Source organism: Myxocyprinus asiaticus, chromosome 33, assembly GCF_019703515.2.
Source record: "Myxocyprinus asiaticus isolate MX2 ecotype Aquarium Trade chromosome 33, UBuf_Myxa_2, whole genome shotgun sequence".
Lineage (NCBI taxonomy): Eukaryota > Metazoa > Chordata > Actinopteri > Cypriniformes > Catostomidae > Myxocyprinus > Myxocyprinus asiaticus.
Window position 1 is genome coordinate 23902066 of NC_059376.1, and position 13990 is coordinate 23916055.

Below are 13990 nucleotides of genomic sequence, written 5' to 3' on the forward strand. Positions count from 1 at the left end.
ATTTTAAAAGTAGTATTTGTTGAATAATGTTGATTATAGACTAACTAATGAAAAAGAACAAATGTTATCTTTCCCACAGGATGTCGCCACATGATGGGGCACCAAGCAAAAAATGATAGAGAGGGTGTTGGAGCAACCCCCAACCATAAGATGTGTCCTAGTTGAAGATAGAAAACATGGCCACCTCAGCCCAACCTGGCAGGATGTTTCTGTGTTGGAATCCATTAATGCAGCAATAAAGCCAGTGGCTGATTTTGCGGATGTTCTCTCAGGGGAAAAATACATCATTGTGTCCTCAGTAAAGCCTGTGTTGGAACTTCTTAAAGGCAAACTTTTATCACCAGACCCCAGTGACACTGCACTGACAGCAAAGATAAAGGAAAACGTGCAGGGAATTGACGGAGAAATACAGCCCACCTGAAATCCAAGACCTCCTGAGAAAGGCCACCATCTTGGATCCGAGGTATCGTGGTAGCATGGAGGATGCAGAGGTCTTGGATGATGTCAAACATCAGCTCTTGCAAGAGCTACAAGACATGAGTGGAAGAAGGAAGTGGAGAACGTGCCAGTGGTGAGAGCTGTGGTAAAGCTGCAGGGGGTAATGATGGATCTGAACCTCCATCACCCAAGAAGAAGAGGCTGAGTGACCTTCTCCAGAACAGAAGAACCCAGCTCACAAGTCGTCAGACCCAGGCTGTATCGGTACCAAAAATAGTGCAGGCTGATGTAGGGCTGTCAAATTAAAATTTGAATTTCGAATATTTGTCGTATAAAAAAAAAAAAAAAACTGCACGTTCGAATGCAAAAACCGTGCATTCGAATTTTAGGTGTATCAGGAGGCGCACGAGACTTGATGATGACGTAGCTGACAAGGTTTGTTTTTGTTAGCCTATCCAGTTCAACCCATCAGATGCGGCACGGCTGCGTTGTTTATTTAAAAAATGCCGGAAAAAGAGAGTGAGGACTCGGAGTCGGAGAGGATCTTACTTACCCCAAAACATCTTAAGTGCTGTGTGGCGCTTCGGTTTCTGGAGTATCGAAGGCAAAATTGTTGACACAACCAACGTCATTTGTAAGTTGTGTAAGAAACCGCTGCTATATCACTCCACAACATCTAACTTGAGAACACACATGCAGTCTTCTCATCCCAAAGAGTTTTCTCGAGAATGTCATGACGAGGGGCCAGCATTAAATGTACAAGTGAGATGTACAAGATGTATGAGTGAGTGGATAGTTTCGGAATGACAGTTTGCCATTTTGTGTTAACGTAATACATTACGCTGTCTGTTGAAGCGTGTTTTCTCATATTACTGATGCACTTCCATTTAAATGCACTTTTGTTACCTCAATTTCCTTACGTGCACATTTAGGATATTATATTTGATTTATGAATGATTGTTTAAAACGTTATGCACTTTAAACAAAGTCGTGTCATTTCTTTTCAATAAAAAAATTCGATGCTTGATTTGGTTTGCTCATTGCCCTCGCTTGCGCCCTGTTGTGGGCTTAGGAGACAATACAGTACTTTTTTTTTCCTCTAACAAAATAATGTCTTAAGAATTCGTATAATACTATTATGTAAGTAAGAAATTCGAATTTCGTTTTTCAACCGTTTTGACAGCCCTAGGCTGATGCAGAGCTGACCAAGTTCTTTCAGGAAGAAGCACTTGATGCATCATCTGATCCCTTGATGTGGTGGCATGATAATTATAGAAGATTTCCTCTAATAGCCAAGTTAGCACAAAAATACATGTGCATTTGTGCAACAAGCACTAGCTCAGAGAGAATGCTCAGCACAGCTGGCAACATTGTTACCCCAGAGAGATCCTGCCTTAAGCCCCACAAGGTAAACATGTTGGTGTTCCTTGCTTGGAATCTGCCTAACAATTAAAATACAGATTTGGCAGCAGATATGGCCTGTTGTGGCATCTCTGCCTTTGTTCATATGGACACCTGACTGAGGGTTTTGTGTTTTTGAGCAAATGTGTGCTTATTATAACTGTGATTTTAAAAGGCACAAGGCCTCATCGCATTGGTCATATTTCTTTTTTTTTTTTTTTTTTTTTTTACTTTACTGTTTGTTGTATTTGTAGTATGTTGTATTTTTAGAAATGCAATTGCATGATTTGGCCACAAGAGAGCTCTGTTGTCCACTTGAGTTCAGTTGTTAGTGGAAACTATATCTGATGTGTTTATTCTATCCCAATAAGTACACTTTCACCCCACTATACTGAGAAAAGGTCAGGGAAGAAACTGTAGATGGAGAATCTCCACACAAGTGCCTTTGTGTTATGTCGAGAGACACTCTAAAAGGAGTCCTAAACTGACTTTGTCAAACATGTTACTTTGTTCTACTTGTTACTTATATCTAACTTGTAGCTAAAATGTTGTTACTTTGCACTTTTTGTTAACAAAGCTCATAACCTTTGAGAAACTGGATTGGCAGTATATTGCCTGTTAAGGAATGAATGACTCTATACGCCTGTGCCAAATGTTTAATATTTAGCGCAATTTTGTTAACGGAGCCCGAGAGTCCATTTTATTTATTGTTTTGATTGTGTGGTTTTATTTTATTTGTTTTATTTAGGATATTAAATTTTTTTTTTTTACATTCCAATTCCAATGTCTGAATATTCTTAAGAATTAAAAGTTAATTGCTCTTTGAAATGGTGCACTTGCATTATTATGCTATTATCATTATACCAATGGCATAAAATGGTCTTAAAATGACAATAATATCGTTTATTGCAATTATTTCTGGGACAATATATCGCCCAACCAATGTAGTTATCGTGACAGGCCTAGGTCTACATGATAGGACATGTGTTATAAAATAGTTTAGCCAGATAATTTTGATTATAGTGCTGTAAGTGAATACCTCACGTGCCATTTCAAACAAATGTAGTAGCCTAGGACTGAGCAGCATATTGTTGTTTCAGAGCGCAGTAACTCAGCTGACTTGTGCTTCACAGAAACCTGGCTGAGTGAAGCCATTCCGGACAGCGCGTGACATCTGCCGGGCTTTCAGCTGTTCAGAGCGGATCGCATTGCGGCATTAACTGGGATAACAAGAGGTGGTAGAACATGCTTTTTCATCAATGAAAGTTGGTGTACAGATGTAACAACATCAAAGAAGATGTGCTGTCCTAATTTGGAATCGCTCTTTATCAACTGGTAAGCCTTTCTACTCACCACAGGAGTTTTCCTCGTTGAGTGTTGTTTATATTCCTCCACAAGCATGTGAGCGCAGTGCTGCAACAGCTGGCTGATCAGATCATGGACATGGAACAACAATACCCGGACTCACTTATTATTATTCTCTGCAATTTTAACAGAGCCAACCTCACCCGTGAATTGCCAAAATACGGACAGCACATTACACCCCCCCCCACCCCAGAGACAGAAATATACTGGATCACTGCTACATAACATTAAAGGATGCATATTGCTCTGTCCATAGAGCAGCTTTGGGACTCCCTGATCACTGTCTGGTTCATCTTTTTGAGTTTCAGGCAGAAACTAAATCAGTTAAACGTGTAGTAAAGACTGTAAAAAGATGGATCAATGAAGCAGAGCTGGAACTACAAGCCTGCTTTGACTGCACTGATTGGAGTGTTTTTGAAGCTGCAGACACCAATCTGGACGAGCTCACAGATACTGTGACATCATATATCAGTTTCTGTGAGGATATGTGCATTCCTACTAGGACTTATTTAATGTTCAACAATGACAAACCATGGTTTACAGCAAAACTCGGGCAGTAAGAGGATGCTTACAGAAGTTGGGATAAAATCTTTTACAATCAGTCCAGAAACACACTGACAAAAGAGATTAGAGCAGAGGAAACCAAGGCCTGCCCGACCACCATGACGCCACCAGAAGAACCCTGTGTTTGCATATGGAAATCCTGTGCAACGTCTCCCACAACAGTAAAATTGGAGGAAAAGCATATAGTAGGCAATTTGGCCATTCATGAGACAGTGCATCCTGACCCAAGGGGCTGGATGCTTCTAACCTTGCGAACCATAATCGACAGTGAGTGGTCATCTCTGATGCAAAAAGATCCACCTCTGCCCTGTTGAACCGATGCCATATCTCCTGTACTACATCTGGATGAAGCCTCCATTCCCCTGAATGTAGTTGTCTCTGGAGAGAGCATCTGCTATCTGATTGTCTGACCCTGGAATATGAACCGCTCTTAATAACGCAAGTCATGGTAGGTACCATGTGAGAATCTTGTGAGTGAGTTCCAGGGACCTGTGAGACCTCGTGCCCCACTGATGGTTCAGATGGAACACTGTCGAGATGTTGTCTGATCGAACAAGCACATGATGGCCCGCTAGAACTAGCAAGAACACCGCACGACGCTCAAGCAGATTGACATGGTCTCTGGATTGATTTGCTGTCCAACAAACGTAAATGCCCCTCTTGTTCCACATGAGGGAGGCGCTAGTCGTAATTACTTCCCAGTGAGAGGGAGTAACACCTAGAGGCACCCCCACTTTCAGGAATTCCCTTTGATTCCACTGCCTAAGGGCACGAATGCAATGGTGAGAAATGACAATCAACCAGTGGTGATGTCTGGTAGGATTCAACCTTAAACCATTGTTCCACCTCTGGAGTGGTCTGAGGGTGGAGTAAGCCCAACGGAATTACTACTGTGGCAGCCGTTAACATTCCCATCAGTCACAGGAACATTCTGTACTGTAGTGGCACTCCAGGGCGGAAACAAGTCAGGAGTCGCAGGATGCTGGTCACCCGCACATGTGACAAAGTGGCAGACATTGCAAGAGAATTCAAAGTTATTCCTAAAAATGTAGTTGATTGTGTTGGGACCAGACAGCTCTTTGACTTGTTCACAGAGAGGCCCAATCTCTGCACATGTTCCAGAAGTATTCTGGAGTCGCACATCGCCTGGTGCTTTGTGGGGCTACAAAGTAGCCAGTCATCAAATAAGGCAAAATTTGTATTCCTCTTGACAAAAGGGGAGACAGTGCTGCACTCATGCATCTTGTGAAGACATGAGGACCATGAACCTGAAAGTATGTGCCCTTGAGGTTGACACTCACAAACCAATCTTCCCTCGTCACAGACCGCAGAACATCAGCTGTGCATAACATTCGAAAGGGAAGGACCTTTAGAAACAAATTCAGATGTCTCAAATCAAGAATTGGATTGAAACCACTGTCCTTTTTTGGAACCAGGAAATAAGTCGAATAGAACCTGTCCCTTTGAAAGAGGGAATTTAAATTTTTCTGTGGCTCCCTTTTCCAATGATAAAATAATTTCTTGAGAGAGTGCCATCAAACAAACTGCATCCCTGACAATTGTAGGGATGATTCCTGAGAATCTGGGGGGCCGGCGACAGAACTGTAGGGTATACCCCTTGCTCAGAATAGACAGGACCCAAGGATCCGATGTTGTGTCCCTCCAGTATTTCAGTTGTTGTACTAAAATAGCACGAGGTCTCTGAAGGGTCTGTGGCTGTGGAGTAGAGTGTTGCATTGTTCCTGTGTAGCGAAACTGTGGCGGACTTGAACTGCCAGTACCCTAAAAGTAGGAGTTTGCTGTACCTATGTCAGCTGACAAGTAGCTTTGGACAACTTAACTCTTTTCCAGTAGTTCCTGGATGTTTGGGCCGAAGAGGTGCCCAGGAACAATTGGAAGCTCCCTCAGCATTTTTTGCAATCCTCTGGCAGTTTCGCCTGAGCAAGCCACACTTGGCGGCAAGCTGTTAGGAGTGTAGCGGTAAGCGCACCCAGCTTGTGAGTCACATGACCCATCACCAAAAGAGCCGTTTGCATGAAACTGTGAATTGAAGGGATCGATATTCGCTGTCTCAAGTAATGGAGATAGCGAGTAGCAACTGGCAGATTGTGTTTTCTGCACATGTTATGTAGGCGGTAGACTCGTAGGCCTTTTTCAAAAGTGCATCTGTGCATCCGCATTGTGCACTAGGGAGACGTTCATTACGCCGCAGAGCCTCGTCAGGAAACACAACCAAGGATGCAACAGGTTGCTCTTTCTGGTGCACACCCCACCCCGATGGAATCTGCTTCAGCCATGAAAGCGAGTATACAGGCCGTCTTCGATTGCCGCTTAGGTGCGCCTGGACATGTGAGGGTGCTCAAATTCCTCCACAAAGTCTTGACATGGTGGCAAGGTAAAGGAATTTGTTGCGGACGATTGTCTAAAAAAGACATTGGACTTGGTGGATTGGGCAGATGGTCTAACAAGTCCCAGGCGAGCAACAGCCATCTGGAGTACATTCAATATATCATCAGAAGATGTTGGGGCATTACCTGATGATTGAACAGAATCCCCACTAGAGCGAACTGCCACCGAAAACCCAGCAAAACCATCCTGGGGGGGGGGAGGTTGCACAACAACATGCTCATGAAAATGGGAGTTGGAAGCACTTGTAGAGAGAACATCCATGTCTGAATTATGTGAAAGATAAGGGGAGTCAAGAGATTCCTCAATTCCCAGATTTGAAATATCCTCTTCTTCTCGTGTCACTGTTGCAGGCGGGGGAGGAATCACAGGTTGAGGCAACTGGAGAAGACGTTTCTGCCATCTCTGAAGAGAGAACAGCCACTGTCTTAAAGAGCGAAGGGTCCTCCATACGGCTGCTTTTAGCACTAGACTTTTTCTTAGTTGGGGGGGCACCTGCCGCCGCCATAGCATGGCGTTTCTGAGTCTGTGGGGGCTAACTCTGGCTGCACGAGTTTAACCGTCGAAATAGTATCCAACTCTGTGACATTGGAAAAGGCTGCAGTGCAGACATGGGCCAGTGAGCATCTCTCAGATGCTGAATTCCCAAACAATGTGGGCAAACTTCGTGTCCATTGGGGAGAAGCACAATTGGACACAGTTTACAGATCGGCGGGAAGCCGGTAGCAATAGCGTTATGAGCCATGTTAGATCAGCAATGAACACCTTTGGATAGAACCATAAGTCTACAAGTAGCGATAACGGACCAGAAATGTCAGGCTGATAAAAACACTATCCAATATTCAATTGTAACTAGCCATCGGATTGCACCGTAAGGCCCAGAGTATCAAAGTTTGGCAAAAAACACAACAAAAATTATTATGATGTAATAATAAAGTTAGCGGGGAAACCGCTAACTATCAGTGTGGCTAACACCAGCCACCAGATAGAACCGAGAGGCAACAAGTGTTACCGATGAGCAGAAAGATGTAAAACACTCACAAAGTAAGCCAATCCGAAATGAAATCCAAATTCATTGAATGGTGGAAGCACACTGTCACAGCTTTGCGATTACAATGAGTTCACTGCTCTAGTAAGCTGCACTTGACAGCGCGAATATCCTCCGGAAAAAAAACTACCTGTCTCTAACAGGCGAGACCCTCTGAGCTCAACCCATGTCATCACGTGATTTTGTTGGTATATTCTCTCGACCTATCTGGCTAATCCACTAGTGTTTAACAATGCCTCTGGCAGTCAGGAGGAATGAAACAGAACCCATATATAATGCTGCATTATGTCCATTTGTAATCAACAAATAAATAAACTGTCTACAAATCATTTTAACTTGTCAAACAATTTTTTTTATTTTATTTTAAAATATAAAATATAACATATTACCATAGGCTATTACTATTATCATAATGATAATTTTGCAACATACAAATGGAGGCTAAAGAGTAAACTTGTTCAAGTACTGAATTATGAATTATACTGAATTGACACATGAAAATTCACCTCATCACCTGTAGTCCCAATGTCGTTGCATTTTATTTGTATATGCATCCTGAGATAGTCTGAGCTCCTATGCAGCGTGCTCATAGACAACACTATTACAAACTGCTCCTAGATGACTGACAGAGAGAGTCTGTCAAGTGAGAACTTAGCATTTGTGCGTGTTCAGCCAGACATGGTCGCGCTGTGCGTGTGGGTGCCAATATGCAAATGAACTTCTGAACGAAAAAGCAAACCAGACACGCTCATTGCCGGCATTTCTTTCGTCTGTTCTTCAAAATATAATCAGGTGTGTTTCCTCAAGCATGCGTCTTTGTGTCTAGCGGCATTTCGTGTCGACGGTGGCGGGTAAATGTGCAAAATTACCCGCCACTGCGCATGAATTCCCTGACTGTTAGATTATAAATATCGCGGGGAAGCGACATGTAGGCTAGTTTACGTCGTCCAACAGTTTGATAATCCTTTTTACAGGTAAACTATTTATTAAAGCAGTGTTAGACAGAATCTGCAGAATAACTTTTGACAAATACTCTCAAGAACACCTCTCAAATAAAATATTGGATTATACATTATAACAGGAACGTTGATCGATAGTGAACAAACAGCGCTTTGGCTGTAGCAGTGGTGCATATTAAAGAACTAAATGTAAAGAATTAAAGAGACAAACTTATCAGAGAGAAAAATCTGTTAGTGTGGAACTATGAACAACTATGTTGTTATTTTGGTGAGCGCCATGTGACAGGGAATCCAGTGGAGAGAGTTATGGTGAGTTTGTATGCTTGTCACCCCACCGCCATTTTATATTTGCAAGTCTGTCATACCTCCGACTGAAGAGGGTGAGATCTCAGCAAAACAGTCTGCCTGTGTGACACGCTCGGCCAAAATATAGTTTGGGGTCTGCTAGTGTGGCACCAGCTTCAGTTGTTGCGAGTTGAGTTCCACTTTAGATGGAAGTCATACGTTTTCTTTTCTCTTTTTCTTGCAGAATGCCGAAATGAAGAACTGTTGCCCAGCTGGCCAATATTCCAGTTCCTCTCTACAGTTATTGGCCAACAATCAATAAGGCAGAACACCATAGACTCTAATATACTCGAGACTTGACAGAAAAAAGAGAGATGAAGCCTCTGCCTTTTCTTCCAGAACAGTCTTGCAAATTTACTCCCTCCCCACCCCTTGATCACAGTTATTTCTGAAGGAGATTCCACACTGAGGATCTGTGTCTGAAGGAGAATCTCTGTCTGTGACGGGGCGAGTAGGGTTAGACAGTCTGGGAGGAGGTTCAGGACTTTCTTAATGACTACAGAGAGAATGAAGGCATTTCAAACCATTTTAGTGTTTGTAAAATGATCAGAAATAGTTTTTTTTTTTTAGTATGTTTAAACCTTCACTAATCATTTGTACAAAGGAGCAGTGTGTCCTTCATTCATCAGAAAAAGTTCAACTTTTTTTCTTTTTTTTCCCTAAGTGTCTTGGTTTTCTGGAAGACACAGCTTTCATATTCCCCATAATATGCTTATTCTTATTTCTTTTCATCTAGAGAAACTGTAGTAAATTAAAAATGTCCTTTTTTTGTAGTGGTAAGATGAAAATAACAAGAAATTTGGTTTTGTGTTTCTTGAAGATATATTGTACTAAAGCCAATGCTGAAATTACCTTTATGTTCTTTCACAATCAGAATGACATTAATTTTCCAGCTTTTAAAGATAATTACATTTTAGTGGGTTTTTTCATTCAGTTTTTGTTAGTTGTATTTTGCGGTAGGCTGTGGCTCAGCTCAGCCTAGCCTGGGATGAATATCAACCGTTTTGTGCCTGAGCAGGAGAAAAAAATAAATCCGATCTCTAAGGCACAGGTGAACTCCTCTTACAACAGCTAAACCAATAATCAATTGTCAATCCTTGACTCTTCATTTGCTAAGTTAAACCAGTCTTGATGTCTCAGATGTTTTATTAGTTCTTTATTGTTCTACTCTATGGTTATTTTAAGCATTTCAAGCCAAGTGTGTCTGATTGACTTGACTTAATTTTAAAGTAATGTGTGCATTTTTTTTTGACATTGATTTAAATAAATGTATTTCATATTGATTTGGTATTTTACTGTTTATACATTTTAAATCCCCATTGCTCACCAACATTACAGAGAGATTTATTGCTCCTTAGCAGTTCAGCATGTCTCCCAATTTACAGATAAAAATACAACACTAAGTCATTTACATGTTCATTTATTTAATTAGCATTCAGTGTGACTTGCAAATGAGGAATGCTACAACAGAATCAATTAACACTTATCCCACAAATGTGAAAGTAGTGTTTTCCATAATGAGTAATGCACAGAAATTATTAGACATGACAAAAGCAGACGCTTCTGATTTCCTTTTGAAAGTGTTTACTTCAGTTTTGCTTTACAAAATTACTCTTATACAGGAACTCTTAGAAATCTGCAGTTTTAAAGTTGTAACAAGTGTATTGTGTGAAATGTTTTTTAATAAGAAAAAAAATATTTTTCCCACATCACATTTTTTATTAATTGAATCTGAGAAGATCTGTAACAATCACGGTACAAAGAGATGGAAATGCTGTCTGTGTATAATAATACACGCAGTGTATCTTTGTAGTCATTACAGAGAACATGAACATGCTGATTAAATAGAGGCAGGAGGACAATCTTACCCCCGTGCCCACCATAAAATGTGTGCAAATACTCACTCTTTTTCTGTTCCTTTTTTCTTGAAATGCTTAGAATCCATAAGAAATAGGGAATTCATTTGACAATTGCTTTTACACCTGTAATTTTGATCATATTTAAATGTACATCAGTTATGTCTTTAAAGGATTAGTTGACCCAAAAATAAAATTTCTGTCATTATTTACCCTTTATGGGTTCCCATGTACCCTAACCTCATTGGTTCTTGCGTGTGTCATGACCAAAGGCCATGAAACAAGAAACAATGATATTTGATGTCATTGATGTGTTGCCATATTTTATTTGTGCTGTTTACAGGAGTCAGTATCAACTGCTACTCTATTGAAATGCAGTGAACAGAACATCCTTTAACCTCTCCTTTTGAATTTTGCTGAAGAAAGTACGTCATATGGGTTTAATACAACATGAGGGTGAGCAAATGATGGCAGAATTTTCATTGTTGGGTGAACTATTCCTTCATAGGTCACTAACAATATATCTAACAGTTTTGTCCATATAGAATTATTTTATTTGATCAGTCTTAGACCCACACAGCTGAGCTATAATGAAACACATGTGGATGCTTCTCTAAAATCTCTTCCCATCCTCTGCCAATCAGACCCTCTGTGCTCTGGCAGGCCACACCCTCCTGATGGGTGGGTGTGGTTTTCTTCCTCAGTCCTCTCGTTCTCCCCCAGAATGGCTTGCTGGCATCCCCTTTTGTCTTCCTGCATGTAATCTTTGTTTTTTTAAAGAGCTCCATTCCCTCACTTTCTTGGTGGAGCCGTCCAGGGCAATCCTGCATGAGTTTATCTCTGCCTGGTCGAATGTGGCGCAGAACCCGTTTGAAGATGTTAGCAGTTAGAGAGAATCTTTTGGAGAGCTCCTGAGGGTGACTGGTAAGTGATGACTGAATGAATGTGTCTTTGAAACTTGAGTCACTCTCTTCACTTGCTGTCTGATATCCAACATCCGGCAGGTCCAGCCAGTTCCTCACCAAATCAGCGAATGCATTATCACCCAACACCAATGGCTGTCTGTTTCTACTCTGATTCATCAACAAGACTGTCCAATCATTGGAGTCATCATTATTATAGGGGGAGAAATGGTTGTCAAATGTGTCTTCCTGAGAGCTGAGAAAGAGGAGGAAGTGCTTAGACTTCCCCTGTACTTGATCCTCATGGGTTCCTGTCTGGGTATAATGCGGTTCTCTACTGGAGATCTAGTGAGGAACAAAGCTGCTTCCATGCCAAACTCAGTCTTAAAACATTCTTGTGAAAGATTTTCTCTTTCTGGATTCTGTGTTGGGTTCAGATGGTTGTTCTGATTAAGCATTCAGGTGTCTGGAGCACTGCTGCAGTGACTGATGTATGTAGAAGAGGCCTGGTTGGTTTTACTGGAGAATTCGAGCTCTTGTAGTGCAGTCTGGAACTGCAAGAGTTTGAGCTCCTGGAGAGCACCAATCACTGGATTCATCTGAGCATGGAGACCCTCATCTGACTGCCACGAAGAATCCTATAGCGAAAAGAGAGAAAAAGAGAATTATTATCACATAATGAACAAAAATTGTAAATTATATCTGTTGTGATTAACTGACTAATGACTAATGAATAACTTTTATCTAACACTCACTTCCCAGTAATTACCAAAAATCAATATTACACCATTCAGACTGCAATTTCTGGCCAGCGTGCCATCACAGATACCTGGCTCAGCATCTGCTGAGGAGAATGGAGATCTTTAGTCTCTGTAAAATATATACTGTCATAAAACAGGGTGGATTTTAGATCTTGATGCTTTTTATTTTTTTAGGTGGAAAGGTTGCTACATAGCCACCTCATTGCAATTTATTTCTAGATCAGGGTTTGGACCCAACACTTTTTCTTTTAAAATATAAATTGTGGGACTTTTGTTTTAATGTAGTGATGCATTTGAAACTGAGTTTTGTGTTTGGACAAATATGAAAAAATATATAATTGTAACATCCTTTTAAAAATCTAAATATAATTGTTACAACATAGTTGTATATGTGCATGTTAAAATAATCTATACAGGATACTTAATCTCATAAGAGGCATTAAATTCTGAAGAAATAAAATCTAGTTGACCTTGATAAATTTATGTGCCATAATGCTGGTTTAATCATCCTAAGGATGTTTACATACATTTTTGATATTCAGTTCCAAAAGCAGCCCTCTTTTTTTCCCATTTTAATCTAATTCCATCACTTTACAAAAAAATGCCATGAAACACACTTCTTCTAATTTCCTAAAAGCCACAAATAAAACCTATATCATCTTACCTTCTTTCAGCCTGGGCTAAGCTACCCTGTTTTTCCTTCTCTTAGTTCCTCTCTTTCTCGCACTGTTTTCTGTCCTTTCCCTCCCCTACCACTTTGTGATTACCAGCCAGTCTGAGCACAGCACACCACTGATGCCTTTCTACAATAGTATTCAGCAGAGGGAAGTGTCTTGAAGCATGATGGGAGTTGTTGGAAATGATGGGCATGTTGGTGAAATGACTTGACTGTGAGTCACAGGTGAAGAAAAGCTGACGCAAGTCTCTTACTGAGTTGGTCATAAACATTAGGTTTAGGTGTAAGTAAGTGTGTGTTTTGGTTTGCTGCAAGTTTTGATTGTTCCATTTTTTAATCACTCCCATGGTTATTCATAACTAATATCAAACCCTGTTTGCTAGTTATGGCATGTTCTGGGTTTCATCAGATTAGCTGGAGGTTACTTTGCTCATCATGTGATGTCACTGGCCTTGCTTGAGTCAGATTCCTTTGGGAGATGCCCAGACAGACAGGAGTATTAATCAGACTTCACTAAGGAGACCAACAAATTAATGATGTGTTCAAGAGCAACACCCTTGTGGCCCTGTTTCTTCTTTATGTCAGCACCTACAGTATATACCCCTAACTTTCGGTCACAGATGATCATTCTCAGTGCAAGGTGCATCTACAGGTGCTGGTCATATAATTCGAATATCATCAAAAAGTTGATTTATTTCACTAATTCCATTCAAAAAGTGAAACTTGTATATTATATTCATTCATTACACACAGACTGATATATTTCAAATGTTTATTTCTTTTAATTTTGATGATTATAACTGACAACTAAGGAAAATCCCAAATTCAGTATCTCAGAAAATTAGAATATTGTGAAATGGTTCAATATTGAAGACACCTGGTGCCACACTCTAATCAGCTAATTAACTCAAAACACCTGCAAAGGCCTTTAAATGGTCTCTCAGTCTAGTTCTGTGCGCTACACAATCATGGGGAAGACTGCTGACTTGACAGTTGTCCAAAAGACGACCATTGACACGTTGCACAAAGAGGGCAAGACACAAAAGGTCATTGCAAAAGAGGCTGGCTGTTCACAGAGCTCTGTGTCCAAGCACATTAATAGAGAGGCGAAGGGAAGGAAAAGATGTGGTAGAAAAAAAGTGTACAAGCAATAGTGATAACCGCGCCCTGGAGAGGATTGTGAAACAAAACCCATTCAAAAATGTGGGGGAGATTCACAAAGAGTGGACTGCAGCTGGAGTCAGTGCTTCAAGAACCACTACGCACAGA

At 40.8% G+C, this 13990-nt stretch overlaps 1 protein-coding gene and 1 pseudogene across 3 annotated transcripts in view; one reads left to right on the forward strand and one right to left on the reverse strand.

Annotated features, from left to right (window-relative positions):
• Positions 1–9809, forward strand: part of LOC127424268 (ras-related protein Rap-1A) — a 34561-nt gene extending 24752 nt beyond the window's left edge. For 2 of the 3 annotated variants that reach the window (XR_007894437.1, XR_007894438.1), the window contains one exon: positions 80–8704. The gene's annotated coding sequence lies outside the window, so the exon portion shown is untranslated. The other variant, XM_051669290.1, reaches the window with a different exon arrangement.
• A 141-nt stretch (positions 9810–9950) lies between these two features.
• LOC127424052 (PAK4-inhibitor INKA2-like) lies at positions 9951–12915 on the reverse strand (annotated as a pseudogene).
• Between the last annotated feature and the right edge of the window lie 1075 nt (positions 12916–13990).